This window comes from Mugil cephalus, chromosome 13, assembly GCF_022458985.1.
Source record: "Mugil cephalus isolate CIBA_MC_2020 chromosome 13, CIBA_Mcephalus_1.1, whole genome shotgun sequence".
Lineage (NCBI taxonomy): Eukaryota > Metazoa > Chordata > Actinopteri > Mugiliformes > Mugilidae > Mugil > Mugil cephalus.
Window position 1 is genome coordinate 6,064,116 of NC_061782.1, and position 21,104 is coordinate 6,085,219.

The 21,104-nt window shown below is 38.9% G+C and overlaps 1 protein-coding gene across 1 annotated transcript in view; it reads right to left on the reverse strand.

Moving 5' to 3' along the window:
• hs3st1l1 (heparan sulfate (glucosamine) 3-O-sulfotransferase 1-like1) overlaps positions 1–18,861 on the reverse strand; it is a 60,610-nt gene extending 41,749 nt beyond the window's left edge. The window contains exon 1 of the mRNA XM_047602151.1: positions 18,839–18,861. The gene's annotated coding sequence lies outside the window, so the exon portion shown is untranslated. The remainder of the gene's footprint in view (positions 1–18,838) is intronic.
• Positions 18,862–21,104: the final 2,243 nt, after the last annotated feature.

The window sequence follows — 21,104 nt, forward strand, 5'->3', positions numbered from 1 at the left end:
GGGGATGTCATGATTGCATTTATCTCAATGCCTATTTATTTTCTCCTCTTAAGATCAAAGATTCGACGTGTGCATCCGCCTTAATATACAGCCACAGCGAAGCCATTCAAACGTGCTGGAATAATAGCTGCGCTTTAAGAAAACAGAACCGGCATGTCAGCTTTGATTTGTTAATATTCTGCATATGCTATGCATTTGTGGAGACAGGCTCTTCATCTTCATCTCCGGCGTGAGCAAAACGCAGGTGCACTTTTTTGAAGTAAAAAGGATATGATTCACCAGCAAAATGCCACTGTGTAGAGGAATGCAAGGAGAAACACAAAATCAACTGAAAGGGATGCAAAGCTGCTGCAAAGACGCACAAAAACAACTACAAAGATCACGGCGCTGAATGCGGATACCAAATGACCCAAAAGATACACAGAACGGCAACAAAGACCAGCAAAACTACTAAAAATAATAATGATAATCATAATTAGGAAACTGAAAAACAACAAAGAAAAAAATAACAACTGAAGAGACATATTGATCCAAAATTACAAAAGCAAGTGGAATCAAAATTAGAAAAAGACAATAAACACCACAGCTACATTGTTTCAGTTAGAAGTTCTTATTACCATGTCGGTGCCAAGGGTCCTATTCTCATAATCCACCCATTTGCTTTATAAATAACACATACTGCAAGTGAAGCACAGTGATGCTCAGGAGGTAGAGTGGTCGTCCAATAACCGAAAGGTTGGTGATTCAATTCTGCCCTATCCCTAGTCTGTCCTTTGTGTCTGGGGGAGTCTTTGGGCAAGACTCTTAACCCACCATACCCCCAGGTGTATGCTCCCTGGTGTATGATTGCGAGTGAGTGATGTTCGGTGGTGGTCGGAGAGGCCGTAGGCGCGGGTTGGCAGCCATGTTTCCGTCAGCCTGCCCCAGGGCAGCTTTGACTACTGAGGTAGTTTACCATAACCACCGGGATGTGGCTGTGTGAGCGAATGAATTATGCATTCAATTGTAACCGCTTTGAGCATCTAAAATGGAAAAGCGCTACATAAAACCAATGCATTATTATTATTCTTACTCATTTGTGAACCAATCCATCAGGAAATGTGAGATCTTCAGGCTCTTTCAAGAATGCAGCTTGCCAGGCTTGAAGTCACATTCTTACGGTCTAGTCACAGTGGTTTGCTGTGAACTACTGGCTGCTACAGGAATGGTCTGTATATTATAGCAGTGTATGTGAGAAACATTCCCTTTTATATAGTATTTCCAAGGGTCATATTAATGGAGCCATATACAAGGATCAGCCACAACATTAAGACCACTGACAAGAGAAGTAAATAACAAATTCAATGTTCTCCCGGGGAAACTTTTGGACCTGACATTTGTGTGGATGTTACTTAGACTTGTAGCACTCACTTAGACCAGACCAGACAACCCCACTCCAGAAGACATCCCCAACAGGATGCAGCCAGACACTGGCAGAAACACAAAAATGCTTTATGAACAATGTGAAGAACAGCACAAGGTGTTTTCTCACATTCAAAGCTGCCGACTTCAAAAACCTGCACGGAGCATATTTCAAATTACATCTTCACACTATATATTGAACTCAGTTGAATTGAAATTTACAATCACTACTTAACAATGCTCACGAATGCACGCCGGGTCTGTGGTAAATCAGGTTGAAAGGGCGACTAGTTTTTTGCAGCTGCCTGCTGAGAAACTGATTGCCATGTAGATCTCATTTCCCGCGAGGCCGACTCCTACAGATTATAATCCACTTGATTAGGGAGCGATTGTTTCCTCAACTACAAAACAAATCAAACAATCTGAAGTGCCTGTCTGCTGCATAAAGCGATCATATGTTCTTGACTAAAATTAGCTTGCAAAAAGCGCTTCAGCTTTGTCTCAGTCTTTCCTCTTGTGATCATAGAATTCTTCACACCGAACACGCACTTCGGTACATGTTTTGAAAAAGCTATCAAACAGAAATCTGCCTGTAGCTGGCAGCCGACACCGAGGCATCGTAAAGACGATAAAGATGAGCGTAAAAATGACAAAGTATGTTAAATATAACTTTGTTTCAGCAACTCATTAATTAACGGATTAAAAACAAAAATCTCACTAATATAATAAAAGATGCAGACAATTTGTACCTGCTTAAAGTCTTTTCCATCTCATCTCACCTTCATTTCCTTTACAGTTATTTAGATTCATCAACTGGGGTGTAACTGAATGTGAGACATTACTTTTTTTTTTTAATACTGGACAGAATCACTGTAGAAACTGCAGTGAAAGTATCAGTAATAATAATAATAATGATAATAAAAATGCAGCCACATAAAACGCACCCAAAAGCAGAGCATCAAAGAGAATGCAGCAATACACACAACCAGGACGGAAACATGTTTCAAGTTCAGTGCTGCTCATCAGACACCAGGGGCGATGATGAAGGATCCTTTGAATATGAAAAGAAGAAGAAATAGACGGAAAGTGACGAAAGTTGACCACAGTCACATGAAAATGTTATGCATGTAAAATTCATACGAGCTACTAGAACACAGCGGCGTTATCTGCATTTCATGTCATGAGAATGCAACATGAGACGAAGGCATATCGGTCGATAGCAGAGGAGTAACAGTAGCAAAACGCTGAAAGAGTGAAACAACAAAGAGACAAAAAAAAAAAAAAAAAAAACACAAGTTACTCGTTCAGACTTTCTGGTATTCGGTGCCCAAGATCAAAAATCCTTTCAGATTCTGCCTGGAGCAAATCATGGTGGTTGTGGTGTTGGTGGGATGTTCAGTCAATGTGTATAGTGCAGAATTTTAATTCACCCACAGGTCAACATTCTAAGCTGTTCCTGGGGGCGGAGAAGAGCCACTGTTCATGGCGCTTTAATGTTGAAGACTCACAAATTTCCGTTTTGCCCAAACAAGAAAATGGTTGTGACACGGGAAAAAAAATATATATATATATATATAATATATATATATATATATTTTTTTTTTTCCTTTATACACTATAGTAAAAGCCCTTAATGTAACAAATACTACCAGCAGTACAGATATGTGGCAATTTCCTAAAAATCTCAAGCAACATGCATGCACTTAACATATATAGTGATGGTGTAAACATGTGCCAATTATAAAACGTTACTACTGTGCAAACTCTGCCTAACACTGCACTCGAAATACCGTTAACACTGGTCACAAACAACTTCATGCCACTCATGCAAACACCCACGCTGTAAAATTCAAATTAACAGGTGCCAACATCCCCTCAGGCTATCTGCGAGGGGTTTCAGAGTCCACCTGTGCCGAGCAGCTAGGTTGTGAACTCTGCGTGACACCGACGTGTGACGCACCTCTGCATCCATCCCTGAATAATTTGTGGGCTGCCAGCTGAACCAGGCTAAATGCTCTCCAGGCCCTTCAGAAATGCACTACGCTCTGCAATCTCAACTGATCCACATTTCATGCATCTGGGACAGGCACGGTGAAGGAAAAACAAGGTCATAAAGTGGGGGTTGCACGACTGATCTTTCAAATACGTACGTGTTTAATAAATTATATCCCACTCTGAGGGTGTTTTCCTAACCATTCAGTTTGACTGCTATGTGCACATATTCTCTACAGATGCAATATCATGTCTTCACGATATTGCATGGTGTCATGTGTCCAATAAGAATATAATTTCCTTATACAGCAACTGAATGAAAGGCCAGGGACTGTACAGAGTGTGCTGGGAACCTTGTGTCAAGTAACAGAAGTCAATGAAATGCCTTCTCAAAGCCTGGCCTTTTGTACTGGATTTTTTTTTTCACGTTAATCTAACATCCTAACATGTAGACTAACGTGGAATGCAAGAAAAGTCTCAGAATTGTAATGTGTAACAGCCAGTGTTTTAGCACAGAAAACTGATAATGGAAATTGGTGTATTTTCTTAAATATGGTGGTCCAGTTCTAAAAGAATTTCATTGTAATTAAAATAGGGACTTAAAACTGGTTTATTTTACATTGAGCTATGCTTTACAAGAGCGACTTGGATTTTCCTGATCTGTGTCTGAATTTTTATCCATTTTTTTAATAGCTGGCACTCTTTCAAGCAGCATTAATGAGAAACACGATCAGCATTTGTTTGGAATTTCAAGCAAACTCTACCACGTGATCCTTTTAGCTCTGTTTTGATCTCCCTTGGGAAATATCCGGGTCTTTATTTTCTTAACCCTTTATGTGGCAAGGAACCATATATGGTAACTAACTCCATGACATAGATATTTTGCATGAATTTCATATTATTTCAATTGGTTAGCCTGACCACATCCACCAGCTAGCTGGGAACTTTGTCTCCCATTTTAGCATTTTTTGTTTGTGGTCAAAACAGCTTCCTGCTGTGGCTGATCAGATCACCACCAAATCACAACCTGGATGACACTGAAAAGCTCCTTAAAGATGGGGTGATCCTTTCCTGTGTATCTGATCGATCTGTGTACACACAAATTTTGTGTTCAGCACACCAACACACATTCCAGTTTATGCAGTGAGCTAGGTTAGTGCACTGACTTCAAATCATTTACTTTGTTGCAATAAAACCCTATTAAATAAGTTCACAGTTCTGTTTGGGAAATGTGGACAAAACATATTACGCCAATAGGGTGAACTATTATCATAAAATGTAGGTGCACAAATGAGACGCCACAGTAGACAAAATAATCAGTCAAACTCCAAAGACTATGCATCACAAAGATGTAAAATGGTGGAGCTTTTACGCTTTGTGAATCGTAGCAGATTCATTGCGAGCACTTTCTCCGCCGAGATTACTGATCCATGCTTAACCAAGTACGAACAACGGGGATATCAATTAGAAGAGGGGCTCACCCACCTTGTCTGGGTGCCTGATGAGCCTGGGCCATCTGCAGACTTAAGCAGTCTCACACATAGATCTTCCAACGAGCCAAAGCTTAGGGGGAAAACGTTGGATTCACAGCCCATTTAGCCCAGTATTAACATAAATCATCCTTAGGATAAACACCTCTACTATAGCCACAACCAGTCTATGGTATCCCGTTTTACTACAATCATATGGTTTTTCCATCTTCCCCCATTAATGACTAATGATGAGGAATTTATTTCTACTTCATGAGCAATAAGGGATCTTAAATCTATTCCACTATGCAGAATGTCATTTCCAAAAGATTTAATTTTTCTTCACTACTTTGAAGATAAGAAACGGTTCTAGTCCTTTCCATAGGAAACTAACTGGAGAGCATCTGTGTTTAACACATGGTTGTAGCTTAATATTTCAATCAAAATTCACTATGAAAGCATTTGACAGAAATTAAATGAGACTTTGCTCATTCTTTATTTAGGAAGACGGGCATCTCATGCTGACAGCGCAGAGCATACTATACAAGAGACCCCAATTTACCAAACCTAATACGATGCATGACCTCCTCAAATGTTACGGATAAATGATCCTGACCTACAACACATGATGATGAATCGCCTGTGTCCATCATGATCTGCAGAGTGTACCATCACTGTACAAATAAGGTTATACTTACAATTAAGCTTCTTTTCATTTTAATTGCCAGCAATATGTGTGTGGTCTAGCATGAGAGCATGTTTTATCCAATGAGACCTATACGTCTAACATACAGTATTGTCCCACTCATCATTGCCATTTTTATTTAGATGTAAACATTTTATGGTAATATTGTTTTACAGTGCCGCGGTCAGATAACGATTTCCACTGAATGACATGTTGAATTATTCATGTCCCGGAAGTTCTAGATGACAACAGTGTGTACCGGCTATGCACGAAGCAAGGCGCCAAGGATGAGCCACATTACTGCAGCTGAGCGGCAGTCGTAGTCGAGGGCGTAACAGTTACAGTGACACGAGAAGCGTTTATCCGGTCTTCTGCAAACACAGACGTGATTTGCATTTGAGCCGCAAACATTTGTGTCATAAGGAGTGAGCTGGTATGATTCACAGACTGCTACAGAGAAGTACTGTCACAAAAATGGTTTAAACATCTTCCATTTTCTATATATAACTGTACATATCATTATATAGATCAGCCACAACATTAAAACCACTGACAGAGGAAGGGAATAACATTGGCCATCTTGTGACAATACAATGTTCTGCTGGGAAACTTTTGGGCCTGGCAGTTTCACACTTGCAAATAAATGCAAATAAACTCTGACATCATTTGATGTGCAGTAGCATAAAATAACTTCTGCCGTGTCTAATTAATGCAATCACTGAATCAGAACTATGAACAGCTGTCTGTTGTGCGAGCGTCATGACTTGGGGAATGATAGATATTTTCAAACAGACTGTGAAGGCTCCGTCTCTCACTTAAAACACATGCGTTCTTATTTTTATTCTTCTGCGCAAAGCTTAAATTACAACCGGAGCCCTAATAAACGTCCATATGCACTGTAATTGCTGGCTGGAGCAGTGACAGAAAAAAAATCTCTGCTACTAAAGCTAAATAAAGAATCAGATCATTATTGAGGAAATATGTAACTTAACTCCCTTGCTCCTTATACATCAACATGATCTCATCAATAATTAACCCCGTGCCAATGGAATCACACACTGTGTACTCATATTAAATAATTGTTTTTTTTTTGTTTTTTTTCTATTTAGTCAGTTAACAGATATGTACAGGGACATATGCATGTACACCAATCGGGCAAAACCATTAACGTAAGTAAATGGCATTGACCATCTTGTGACAATTCAATGTTCTGCTGAGAAACTTTTGGACCTGGCATTCGTGTGGACGTTAACTAGACATGTAGCACCCATCTGTACCAGACCAGGCACCCCCACCCCAAAGCAATGGCACTCCTTGATGAGACTGAACTGTTTTGGGAGCATAAGAGAGACCTCCTCAATACTCGGAAGGTGGTCATAATATTATGTCTTATCAGTGTAAAAGAATAATATTGGTGGTGCAGTGGTTTTCCTGCAGAAAACATGCCCTTAAATGTAAGTGGCAGGCTTGAAATACCTCGGATTATTTCAATATTGCATCCAACAGTATGAATGAATGTGGAATTCACACTATATTCTCCACTCGGTGGTGTAGCTGTTTGTTAAACCTGCTGTGTAACTACTATCCCAACAATCCTAGAAGGCTGATATGCAGCTGGCTAACAATTCAAATGAGTAAACAGCTTTGACTAAGTAAATAGTTTGACCAGCAAGCATTCAACTGTACTGATTAAATGAAAGCTTAGCTTAACGTGTTTCTTCAAGTGAAGTCTTTGGAAGGAGAAAGATATTTAAATGGAGGTTGCGGGATACTGTGATCTCCTTTGACCTCTACCAACGCGAACTCATCCTTGAATTTCCAGGACACACATGCATTCCTGTTCTCACTGTGTATCAATTAGAAACGTATAATCCTCCCAGCTCGAACAGGCATTGATTGGTTCCAATTCACCCAGCAACCCCTCCCTGAGGATGGATGAGCAGATACAGCTAATCAATTGATGAAATCTTGGAAGAGGGAATGAGAACCATTTAAGCAGACTTACACAGTGCTCTTTGTTGTGAACATGTAGCCATGTCTAATCATGCAGCTTCATGGTTATCCCTTTTAAAAAGTGACTCATTCGCATTGAAAAACAACAATCAAATGGAATTAACCTCCAGTGTGCTGATCCATCTTCTGCACAGTTTTTTAAAAACGTATTACACTGAGAAAATGAATAAACGAACACTCTGAAAAGTTATAGTTAAAATGTTATAGTGACATTTTGTTTGCAGGGGTTATTCGTGGGTAAAAGCCTTCTAGACGACAACGTTTCAAACCACTACCAGTACCACCACTACTGTGCACAAGAAATAATGAAAAGATTCTTCTGCATAATATCTTGAACGACACTGATTTATTGCCATCTAGTAAAGTGATATCAAGTCGCAAGTGTAAAACATTAGGAAAGATGTCTGCAGGCAGAATTATATTTTCTGAAAAACACCCGCACATGACATTACAGACTCCGAGCTTTTGAGTCTTGTGGGTCAAACACTGTTATTGTACAACATAATGCAAACGACTCCGCTCATCATGTCCATATTTCCTCACTTCTTTACGCCCAGCACCTGGCCCTCCATAACTCTGCATCTGTTTGACCAGTATATGGAAAAAGAGTCTATTCAGCTCCATGAAAACACTTTTCTTCCCAAAAAAATCAAAATCTGCAGCCAATTTATTCATATTCTTCATTTCTCGCTGGCCTGGCTTTGAAAAAATAGAAGAGGGAAAGGCAGAAAAGAATTTTTTCTCCCCCTTTTGAAGGTCTTCCATTAAAAATGAATGGTCCTCTGATTTGCTGAAAAGAAGGCTGGGGATTGGGATCATCTTCCAAATGTAGATGGGCAGAATAAAGCCTTCGCGGGTCCAAGTTAAACATCTACTCCTCTCCTTTTCTTTCTATTTCAGTCATTTCTGGAAAAGAGCATGTGCGCTTGGCAAACCCTCCCTGGTTAAAGGTTTAAAAATGTAGTTGCTTAGTGACTGTAGCTGAGATTTAACAGAGAAGGCTACAGCAGCTTGATTTTTGTGCCTCCTAAAACAGCCAAGTTAACTTAACGTCAGATTAAAATCTTCATTTCTCTGCTGTCAGTGACTAGCCAGTACATCAGAGAGCTAGAATTATTACAGCTGTGTGCTTTGATTAATTCTGCTTTGTTCTTAGAGTCATAAAACATTGGTTCACATTTGTCCTACACAGACTTTTATCTCTGTTGCAGGACAAAAATGCTGAATACAGTCAAAAGCGTAATCATTCCAAAGCACCAACGCAACTGAGCTTTACTTGTGCAATGTCTCCTCTTGACTGTGGACCGATGGCAATGTATCAACACTGGGTTGAAGTAGTGTAGTATTACAGTTTTCCCTGAGTAGGAGCGATTCAAAGTAATAATAGACTTACTTCAAAAAGATTTTTATCAGCAAGTTTCTCTTCTCTCGTTGACCTTTGAAAGATGTAATCTGACCAAACATCTACAGCACATCGAAACATTGCACGTAGAGATGGTGTGAAAGAATCACGAGAGTTGCATGGCTGTATGATCAATAGGGTTCTTTAGTAAGTGCCATCCAGTTACCTACAACCAAAACATATCATTGATCAAATCACTTGAGCCACAGCATCAACTGAGGAGATTCTGGACAAATAAAATAACCGCACCCTCTTTCCTGACATCTCAGAGGTATTTAATACCATTAAACCAATTAAAAAAGTAAAGGATAGTTTAGTTCTAGGTGGTGTTGTATTTAATCGATTCCACATCTATGCCATCAATAATGGTGTGCCACGAGGATTTAGTCTTGGTCCTGTTCTGGTTATATCAGTTGTTAATTTGTTAATATCAGTACTTCCACATTTATTTCTGTTCAAATGTTTTAATTATAAAGGTCATCTAATGCACCCAAAATGTCTTTTGGACATCAGGTTTTAATGCTTTCCAGAAATATCTCCCTAAACAGTCTCGTCAGAGCAGATTACACCAAGAATGTGCGATTCTTCAAAATCCTTCATTTAATGAAAATCACCTGTTTTCTGCATTTAACCTGATCATTTCGACATAAAGAGAGTGAGGGCGGACTTACAAGGCGCATGTGGGATCCTTGCTCAAGGGCCAGGGATATAGAAGTGATTTGAACTGTTGGGGTGCTGTAGCTCACTTGGTAAAGGACGTTGGCCACAAACCAGAGGGTTAGCAGTTTGGTCTGTGTTACAATGACATGCAGAAGCATCCTTGAGAAAGACACTGAACCTCAAGATGCTCCCAGTGCTTGGTGCTAGTTTGTGAATGTATGAATGAATGGGTAAATTAAAAGTGATTGAATACCAACAGGAAGAAAAGCACTATATAAATAAAGTACGCTTCTCTGACTAGTCCACAGCTCTCCTTCAAGCAGACTGAATGATATTTTAAGCAATTTAATATCAGGAATTTATTTGTAAAGCTACATCTTTGCTGATTATTTAGTCATGTGTACTTTTATATATTCACTGTTTTTCTATTAAGTCTCAACATGGCACCCATGTCACCACATGCAAATAAATATTTTACGTCTAGCATTTCCCTGCATCATTATGAATGCAAAGAGTGCCCTATACCATGACCATGTGCAGACAAACAGCACATAAATACACATAACGACAATGGCATGCTGCTACTGCATATTTGTAGTCGTGAATAATTCATGTATTTAGAAGATTTAATGATGTGTGCATCATGGTGGATAGCATACGCCTGGTCAGTCAAGGTCCCGAGCCCTGCCTAGATCAGGGCTGCAGCAGAATGGCAAACAAGACCAGCAAATTGAGGATACGAGTGTTTTGATGAGTGTGTGTGGAGGTAGGGAGTGGTCCCAACATCACAGGCACCAAGGATGCAAGCAAAATGCATCTTTAATTCCAATGTTGTTTATCTTTCCTCCTTTAATAAGTGCAAAAATTTGCAAAATGTAGAAAGCCTTGGCAATAATTACACTCAATTTTGTTTGATGCGCAGAGGAAATAGCTCCCGGTAAATCCTGAAAACAATCTTTAACACCCTCAGAGAAGAGTGTTTACATCAAAGCGGCATCAATAAATCCTCACTGAGACTAATTTCCTAGTTAAACTTGTGTTCGTCCCTGACAAGCAAAGTAAAAATGGCACAAGGGTAAATCACACAGAGAAGTAAAGCATGTCCAAGTGTTTGATAAATTAAGCAATTTCTATAATCTGTTTATTTCAAGCTCTCATGCAGTGAAACTTACATACAGCACAACAGCAGAATATGCATGAAATGTTTGTTCACCATCTACACAGGCAGCAGGATGATGGGGATGCAAGGGATGAAGCCACTCTGCCTGTAACTGGATTTACACTGAATTTGCATGAGCCTTTTCCACACTACATTAGGCAGAAAGTGGAGATAGGCTTAATAATGTGAGCCTCTTATTTCACTACAGTGATGAGCTAATTTCAGTCATTACCCTTGAGAAATCTTTTTTTTTTATTATTATTACCTTTAAGAAGAGTTTGCTGAGCGGGCAAGCTTTTTTACATTCAGTATTGTGCAGCAGGAATCAAACACTGACCTGTGAAGGTACAGTGGCACTGCAGTTACTAACATAAATTGGGCTTTGTGATTTCTGTCCGTAAATGCCTATTAAATACAGAACGAAAAATGTTTTACAAATTTACAATGTCCAGATTAAGTTCAAGTTAGTTTCAAAATGTATAAAACGTAAGACTTTTTTACTGTACTCAAAATTAACGATTAATGATATATACACACATGCATATATATGTACATACATACATACATATATGCACGATTACCACACCATGCTCTGGTATGATTACGTCCCACACATAACAGTTTGGGGAGTGGGAACTTGGGAAGTTCTCATTCAGCAGCAACGCTGAACTGCTGTCACAGAAAATAATTTTACACTGCACAGTAACAAGTGTCAAAACTGCCAAAAAATCCCCCCTTAAAAACAAGAGGAAACAAATAGGCAGAAATGGATAAAGACACTGGGCTTTTGAAAAGTAAGTTTGGCTTCAAAGTTATTTTTCTTTATTTACTGTCGAAGTGAACAGGGTAACCACTGGTTCAGGCACACAGCTGAGAGTAAAGACTTCTCCGCTCAACAGGGAGCTTTCGGAGCAGTTGAAATTTTGATAAGACTAATGAAAACTTGAAAACATTCACTTCCAGATGTACATAGTTAAAACAGATTTTTAAAAAGTGAAATTATTTGGCTTAAATTGTGCTTTAATCGTGCATTAACTATGGAAATATTTGAATTATTGCAATTAAATGTTTTAATCTACTGACAGCCTCAATTGGTGTACCGATGTTGAGTTTTAACATGAACTACACCCACTGATTGGCTTTCGTCACTTAGATTTGATGAAGCCTTTGAATAGGACGTCGACTCAACGTGATACTATGCGTCTCTCCAACACCGTATTGTAATGTGCACCTCCTCAGAAATATAACTACCATAAGAGCTGACTGATAGTCGTGTATTTTCGTTTTAATATTTACGACTCCCTCTCCTATCTATCATTTGAGTGGAAATAATGGAATTGTGCACAAAAGAGGCACAAAAATTCAAATGAAAACAAAAGTATATCCTTCCACTCCTCTGGATAGGAAAAATTACTTTAAATAATGTCTTCTTTTGTGGCTCGTTTTCTACACTACAAAGTGGTAATACAGGCATTCCTTCACTACCGCGACACCTCCTTTTCAGCTATTTTTTTTTTCTCCTGGGGAAATGGGAGACAATACATTTTAAGATCTTGATTCTTGAGATTCAATTTTGGTACAAAGACAGGGATGTATTGATTCTTGTTAGACAGAAAAAAAATAAAATAAAAAGATGTTTTTGAGCTCCAGAATACACCTGAATTAAAATATACACATGTCTCAGGGGGCATTGTAACCTAAAAATGGACCATATTAGCGATATTTGGTTCAGATCAGAAGTTTTGAGACTAAAAGGCATCATTTGGGTTTATGTTCTGATGTTCCGTCTCCATCAGAAGCACAATCATCACGGAAATGAAACCGAGTGGACTAGAGCTAAAATTTCTGCTTGAGCAATAGAATTAGCTTACATTTTATCAGGCTGTGCTCAGAATGTAACAGATTAGAAGTAATCTTAACAGTAGACTGAATGTAATGGGAAGCAATGAGATTGAGTGATGAACTCATCTTTATTCGCTGTGAGCAGCATTAAGCTAATGTTTAAAAATGACATCATTGCGTATCATCCGTTATTGCTAATGGAAATCAAGCTGGTTTCCAAGCTCTTGATTGAAACTGCTGCCACCTTAGCTAACTAGCTCGTAATTCCCCAAAAGCCTCGACTTGCTACAGTTCAATTCAGGTCGGATTAGTTGAACAAGAAGAGGTGGAGTGATGTAATCATTACCTGAGCGTGTCTAAACCTGCCACGGCAGTAATTTTTATGGACCGCTCATGTCCACAGCAGTAAAATTCTCTGTCCATTTTAACCTGCTTTACGACATTGGGTGCAAAAAAACAGAAGAAATACAAGTCCAGTTGAACGTGACCTCTCTGAGATTGTTGCCAAATATTGGGTCATTTCCTCTGGGAAAGCACTCCTTCTGTACGGTGGCGGACCATCTGCTCAAATTGCTATTGGCAGCAGGGTCCAGCTAAAAGGGAGAGTGTACCCAAAGTCTCAACTTTGGCTGCGACTTCTCTCTCTGCTTGTCAAGCTCTGCAAATTGAACATCTGATGTCCTATCTCAGCAAAGTCCTGCAAAATACAAACAGGTTTTTAAGCCTGTATAATCTTTAAACAGTTGACAAAACTGATTATCTGAAGCTGTCTGTGCACAGAACTGTTTGACTTTTGTGTGATAAGGTACATAAAAGTGGATTATAACATTCCTTGGGCCTCTTATTTTTATTTATTTTATTTTTCCAATTTCTGCTTTCATGTGCCCGTTCTCACTAGGAAGTTGACTCTCAGAAGAAATAGAATTACTTGAGGGATTTTAATGACTCCAGACAGAAATCTGATCAAGATTAAGTCAAAGCCGGCAGGGGAATTCTGAAGAGGTTTGAAGCCATTTCCTCTTGCAATGCTCAGCAATGTTCAGTACACAGATATGCTTGTTACTGAAAATTCAATCGGTGGTCATCTTCTCACCTTAATTCGAACTGTCACCAAGAGGCCCGGAAGAGGCCTGATGAACAGCTGCGGACAGTTTAATGGCTGTCAGAGTGGAAGCCACTGATTTCATTATTCCACTTAAATAGTGTACTGCTGTTTAGTTAAATTCATAATGGACAGATTTGCCGTCACACAGGCATATAACCAGACTATAACTAGGTTTACATCTTTTGTGAGGGTATAATTTTACTCTATACTGTACTGCATAGATTTAAATGTCTAAAGGTTAATGATGCAATGACCAATGTGCCACAGCTCAAAGGGTAAAAACTGAAAACACAGAATAACCTTAATGCAAAAGTGTGCACATCCCTGAACTGTTACTAAGCAGAAAGGCCTTGTGATTTAATAACAGCCCTTAGTCTGTTTGGATAAGAGTCTGTCAGCTTGGTACATTCTTCACTTGGGAACATTTTCCAACTCTTCTTTCAAATTGTGAGTGCGTGCCGCTTCAGATTGCCCCACACATTTTCTATAGGATTTGGGTCAGGGCTCAGACTATGTCATTCCGAAAACCATCATCTTTTTTTTGTATGAAGCCATTCTGTAGTTGATTTGGAAGTGCTCTTGGGGTCACAGCCATGCTGAAAGATGAAAGTTCTCTTAATTTTCACAAAGTTCTGTGCATTTTTGGCTTCTCTCTGAAATGCACCACATTGGTTTTTATTTGCCATTGCATGGGTTGCAATATTTGAAATAAGGTTAGAAAACCCTTGTAGAGTATAGACTTTTTAAATATCAGCTGTCTATACAATTTGTTGGTTTAGAGAAGGCTTTATAATAATACATTTTATTTAAAGGCACCTTTCAAAACACCCGAGGACACAATACAGGGTAAGACAGGGTTAAAATACACAACACAATAGCATTTAAAAAAGAACGCATTAAAAACTACGATAAACGATTTAGTTTAAAGATTTGGTCATGGTGGGTAACTTTGTTGGAAGAGGGGGATTTTAATGATGGGATAGAAATGGTGGGATTGAACCAGAGGTGTGGAAGGAGTGGATGATGGTGGTGATCAGAGAAGACAGGGCAGGGAGACAGCCTTTGACCAGGACTGTTGGAAGGGGGTCTAGTTGACGGGTGGATGATTTAGATTTTCTGATGAGTTCAGGTACCTCAGCAACAAAAAAAAAGCACAATAGTAAATTTGCTGAAGACAGTTTTGGTGACAAATAGTTAAATGATTCTGATTATTGTCTAGAGCAGAGGTCTACTCGTTTCACTTCAGGAGACACATATGGTCCATTTTACCAAATTTATAAATTCCTTTTTCCCTTTGTTTTGGTGGAAAGAGGAACAACATCATTATGGAAACATCCTTACCTTTTACAAACCATTTTAGGAGACACCTTAAATTTCTCAAGAAAAATAAATGCAAATATGGCACGTTGCCATCATCTGCTGTTTAGTTATGGGACAAAAACAGTGCAACCCCTAGTGGACAAATTACCTTAAAAATTACATTTAATGACTTGATGTCACTGTCACACTTTACAAATTCATCACGTGAGTCAGATTGGACTTTTTTGGGCCGCATGTTCGACACCTTTGATCTAGAGGGTAACACCACAACAGAAAGCACGAAATTATTTTTATAAATATTATTTCTGCTTTTGCAACATAGCCGAGGAAAAAAAAATCTGAGGATGGTCTTAAGATAACAGATATTTATTTGAAAGAAAATCGATTTTTCCAACAGAAAATCAATTCAAAATGGATTTCTTGATAATATCACTTTCCTCTCAAAAGTAAACTATGGTGCAAGTTTAACTTCTACATCAAACTGAAGCAGCTCATTGCACATTCCAGTAATGCTGATGCGGTATAGACATTTTAAAATGTACAGTTCCTCTCTGTGATCAGGTAGTTCTGAACATCTTCAAGGCCTTTCATACTTCAGGCAGATGATACGACTGCGCAAAACTGACATGACATTTTTTTCCCCCATGCTTTAATTAATGAAGGGGGAAAAGGATCATTTCCTGGGAACAGCTATGCCGTTTCCCATATTCTTAATGATGCTGTCAATATGCCAAGCCTGCTGAGAGATTGGATGTGATTATAGTTTTAATCCCAGTATGGCGGGATGCAGCTGGGAGCTATTAGTTATCTGACGTCTCCTTACAGATACTGATTATATTTCTCTCAAAATTTAAAAACAAAAGTAGCAAAGAGATTTCCAGCAATGTGAGACAACTACATAGTTGATGGGATTCTTTATGTAGGACAAAAACTTGATTCTTGAGTAATTTTTCTAATTAGTTCGTAAGGTAAGGAAAGGTGCATCATCTGACAGCTCACATTTTATTCATAGTTTTATTCATATCACTGGAAGCCAACCTAAAGTTACTCCTCAAACTATCTGTGGGTGGATTTGGTCTAGTTTGGGATTCATTATGCCCCAGCAAAAATATGCGAAATAGTTTGGACAGTGGTGGACAGAACAGTAACATAAGTGACGTGTTATCCAAGCGTCCTGGAGTTTAACTTGTTCACAACCAAATGTCTCTGATTGGTTATAGGACTATCCAACCGGAAGTATTCTTTTCTCATTTTTCCCTGTGATATACGCCACATAATGAAATCCGAACGACTTCCAAACTACCAGAAACAAAATGCATGACTGGAGCAGCGATTTAAGATTAAAAACAAAACAAAAATAAAAGCCTGAGACACAGGACAAAACATGAACATATCTGCAGATACATTAAACTCACAGATCTTTAAACTACAGTACTGGAATAGTTAGAGATATTGGTATAGATATCTACCGAAAAAAAATCATTCCATAATGGCATTCCATCCTCAGAGGTTATATATTATTAGATCAGCTGAGAAGGTATTAGACTTCATCGACAGTTCTCCGAGTTAATATAAGAGCTTATTTATCCACAGCATTGCCCGAAGGACCAGAGGTGCGGGGGTGGTATGGAAAAAAATATTTGACTTTCTGAGTTTACACTGTTTACTGAGGATTATGAGTTTGAGAGACCAAACAATCCATGCGCAAGGTCTCGTCTTCCCCCACCTTTTGATCCAGCTGTCCATCACTTTTGCTGCCAATCCATCACGGTATCGCTCTGTGGCCTCCTATAAATACACCTGTGTAAACACACGTCTGTATTCCTGGAATGTCTTTTTCGTTCTAGAGGACTTTCAAAATGTGGTGCCCGCAGAGGTGTGTATGTGCAAATGAGCCCGTGGTAGTTGTAGTGGCTTGATTAATGCATGAGCAGCAGAGATTTGTCATTCATTAGCACAGATGCTAGAGCAGTCTTAAATGGATACATGAAATCCCAACGGAATCAGGCTGCGGCAGCAGAAGTGATGTAAATTGATTTTCACACTGTTGAAAATAATTCTTGGCGTGTTTTAACCCCATAAGCTACAGGCGCAATTCATCTGTGTCACTTTTATTCCCACTGAATTACTGACATGATTATCTCTGCTTCTCAGGTTGCCAGTATTATCTGTTATCTCTCACAGACAAATTGATCTAGTCAGATACAGTACGGCGATGTGATGAGAGTGCTAAACTATCAGAAGTTTCAAATGCTTTTTGCACCTTTGCGTTATTTTTGGTCTCTTGTATATTGGCAAATATGCAGCCACAACATTAAAACCACTGACGAGAGAAGTGAATAATAATGAGCAAATTGTGACAGTTCACCGTTCTACTTGGAAACTTTTGGACCTGGCATTCATTTGTGTGGATGTAATCCAACACAGATACACACAAAACTGTTTAGGAACAACTTAAAAAAAACAAACAAACAAAAAACATTAACAGCACTAACAGCACTAGGTGTTGACCTGGCCTCAAAATTCAAGTATCGGTGGGATGCACTGGATCTAGCCTGATCCACAGAGACCCCCAATAGTAGGAAGGTGGTCATAATGTTATGCCTGATTTTTTATTTGGAGCCACATGTCAGTGTAAAAACTGTCTCAGTCTAAAATTGCCACAATTGACCTAAGATGCCCCAAAAGGTCACGGGACAATCCTACTTAGTCATAATAACCGAGGCATTTCTTGGTGGATTTCCTTTCCTGCTCATTAACTCCTGACCCCGGTCATCATTTATTTTCTAAGCTTTCAAAAACAATCACCCAGCGAGCAGGACAACCTTTAAAGAGCTGAATCATCAAAGATAAAAACTCCTTATTACGAAAAATAAATAAGAAATTTCTGCCCAAGTGTTTTAAAGGTTGACATTCAAAAACAAACTGAGAATAGAGATAAATTAAAGGAGCACGGGTACATGTTTTCATATTAACACTGGGTTAAATGACTCACTGTTTGTAGGAAACGGGTCAGTTGTTGTTCTATGTTTATAATAGCCTCAAAGTTACAGAGCTGTTGATTCTAATCATTTTGGCTTTATGGCAATCACTGTTTCGGCTAAGTGTTAATGTTGTCAGCAGCAGCACACAATTAGGTTCATTAGAAAAAGTCTTATAACCCCATTGCTCACTGCGCGATAACATCAGAGAAAAAAAACAAAAAATAAACATCCGACTAGCACTTAGAAGCTAAATGGCTTGATGACTCCTCCAGCGACATTTTAGGCCTCCTTGGTGGTGGAGGCCAAAAATGGAGCTAAAGAGATAATTCACAAAGTTGTAGCGAGGATAGTTGATCTCATCTCAACTTTGAGGTGATCAATACAGTTGACTGATGCATGCACAGAGCTTCCTTTGCATTTTCTCAAATGAGACCTTGTCCATAACTTTAGTTCCTAATATTCACTGTGCTGAAAGTGGGCTTGGAGCTTCAGGTGAACCCGTACAGTGGATTGCAGTGTAGACGGTAGTCTACTTTCTTTTTACTTTGTTTCACTCACACATGCAAAAAATAAATCCAAAGCTTCTGGAAGCACTTCACATTGCCAACATTGCAATTCACCATGTGACACAGCCATCACATGGTAAAATCACCATATGACCCACACTCACCATTAGTTGTATTTGAAATCAAGCTCAAGTAAAACAGCATTTGGTTTAATTTAGGCTACATGTGCCTTACATGGGTGCACGCACTGACAACATCTGGTTATTGGCATTATATCGTGTGTGTTAATTCGTTTCTTACCTGGTGGTCCTGGTACTTCCTGGTAAGGAAAAGGTGTGGCTGTGGGTGGAGCCTAAATAAATGCTGGAGCCAGGTCATCAGGTCGTACCATGTGCTGGCATGACGGGGGGGATTTAAGTAGGGTAAGTACGATTTCCTTTCCAATCCGATACTGAGTAAAAATCAGTTTGGGATCGCCGATACCGATCCGATCCCAGTACTGCAAATACACCCAACGTGTCTGGTAAATCTAAAAAACAAAACTAGTGTATTTGAAATCATAGCTTCATACAGAATACAAGACATCAGAGGAAATTATTTATTTATTTTAAACTCGTAGGTATATTGAGGGAGTGGCCTCATTTACAATGTAGTCGAGCTAATACAACGACAGAAAAACCAAACGGAGAACACATTCATACAAAATGTGTGAAAATACTGTTTCAAACACTAAAACAAAAACAAAAAACTTGTATCTTAATTCTTAATTATTATCATAATTTGAGATTTTAGGGCATAAACATCTAGTATCAGAGATATCGATATATCGGAGGTATCAATCACTGTTTTCTACCCTTTGTGTTTGGTTCAGCACACAGGGAGATTATCTGTTTCAGTCATTGAGTGGGATTAAACATTGTGAGTGTTATCTTAAATAAGACAAATGACAAGAAGCCATCATATTTTTTAAAATCAGTCAAATTTAGATCATAAGATCATAGTTTGGTTGTTTTGGTTTAATTTCATGTTCCACACTCCAGTCCAGTTATGGCAGTAATGCACCTTTGAGTTGTACCGCCATAAAAACAAAAGAAGAAGAATCAGAAATGTGTTTGACAGTTTTGTTCCTGTAAAATTGAGTATAGTAATATTTTATTGACCTGTTCTGCACGTCTATTTTAGTTCTATTTTGATTGGTGGGGTTTGTTTGTTTGTTTGTTTGTTTGCATGTGATTGGTAAAGAAAAGCCGCGTAGAAAAGCCACATAAAAAACATCTATGTCCTGTTATCTAAGTGTTCACTCCCTAGCAGGGGCCAAGTGTGTGGCTTGTCTACCCAAGCAATGGTTTCTAAGATGCCGGGTGTAGACACACTCAGTTACACAAGTCCTTTGGTAATTTACCTCTTGCAAATCAGACATGCTCTACTAAAAAAAAAATATACAACAACCAGCAAAATGGGACTCTTAATTTCCAACCTACGGACATGTTGCTATTCTCAGATCAGCATTATCTCTCCATGCCCACTGCCATTCATGCCTGTAAACACCTCGGTATTTATATCAGCGAGACTCTCGACATCATCTCAGATATCACAGGCAGGAGAATTAAGTCCCGCTGGTTTCAACATCCCACACTTTTTGTCGTGGAACCCACTGATACACAGGAGACTTGCAAAGGAGACAAGTCTTTTATGTTACCACTCCGCCCACAACTGCATCATCATTAGTTGTAGAATGGAACAAGGTTGCTGCAGTTATTTAAAAGTCCAAACGCATGTATATTGGGAGTATATGGTGGAAATAGTTTTGTGGGATTATACATTATACAGTGCTTCTATCACATCACAAGACATTTCCTGTTCCCACCACATCATAGTTTGTTATGTGAATATTAAATGGTGAATCTGAAGCTAATGTCACTCTCAGTAAGAGGTCTCCGTGTTATGCTTTGTTGTCTATTATATTTCATAGTAACTGCCCAGAACGTCCCATTATCTTTTGCGTATCGCCTGATATGATGAACTTGATGCAAACATTTTTTCGGCGACGCCGCGGCTGAGTTTAATAGCGATATGCCTTCATAGCATGAGCCCTATTAAATTTCCTATTAAACGTGGCACGACTGGATATCGGCTTCTTGCAGGAATGTGTGATGTTCACAAGGGCAAACAACTGAATAACGACTCTGCTAAACTTTCAAGAATGTCATTTTCTTGTGGAGCTCAGCCACTGTGAAGTCTAGCTCTGGACTGTTCATGCAAATCGTGTATATTTTACAGATGTGTGTATTAGCAGTGGCTTTATGTTTCTTTTGTTTTGCTCGTCAACACATGCAAAAAAATAAAAAAATAAAACAGAAAGCTGAAAGTGCCTTGGGTTGCTAGGATTGTAGCTCATGATGTAAATAAGTTTCAGTAAGATATGTAAGAGCTGTGATAGACAGTCAGTACATGGTAAAATCATATATACTTGACAAAAAAATACTTTTTAGCCCAATGGATGAAAATATCTACAAGTGGGCTCTAGGTTTTTTTATTTTAAGTAAAACTAAGTTTGCATCCTGCT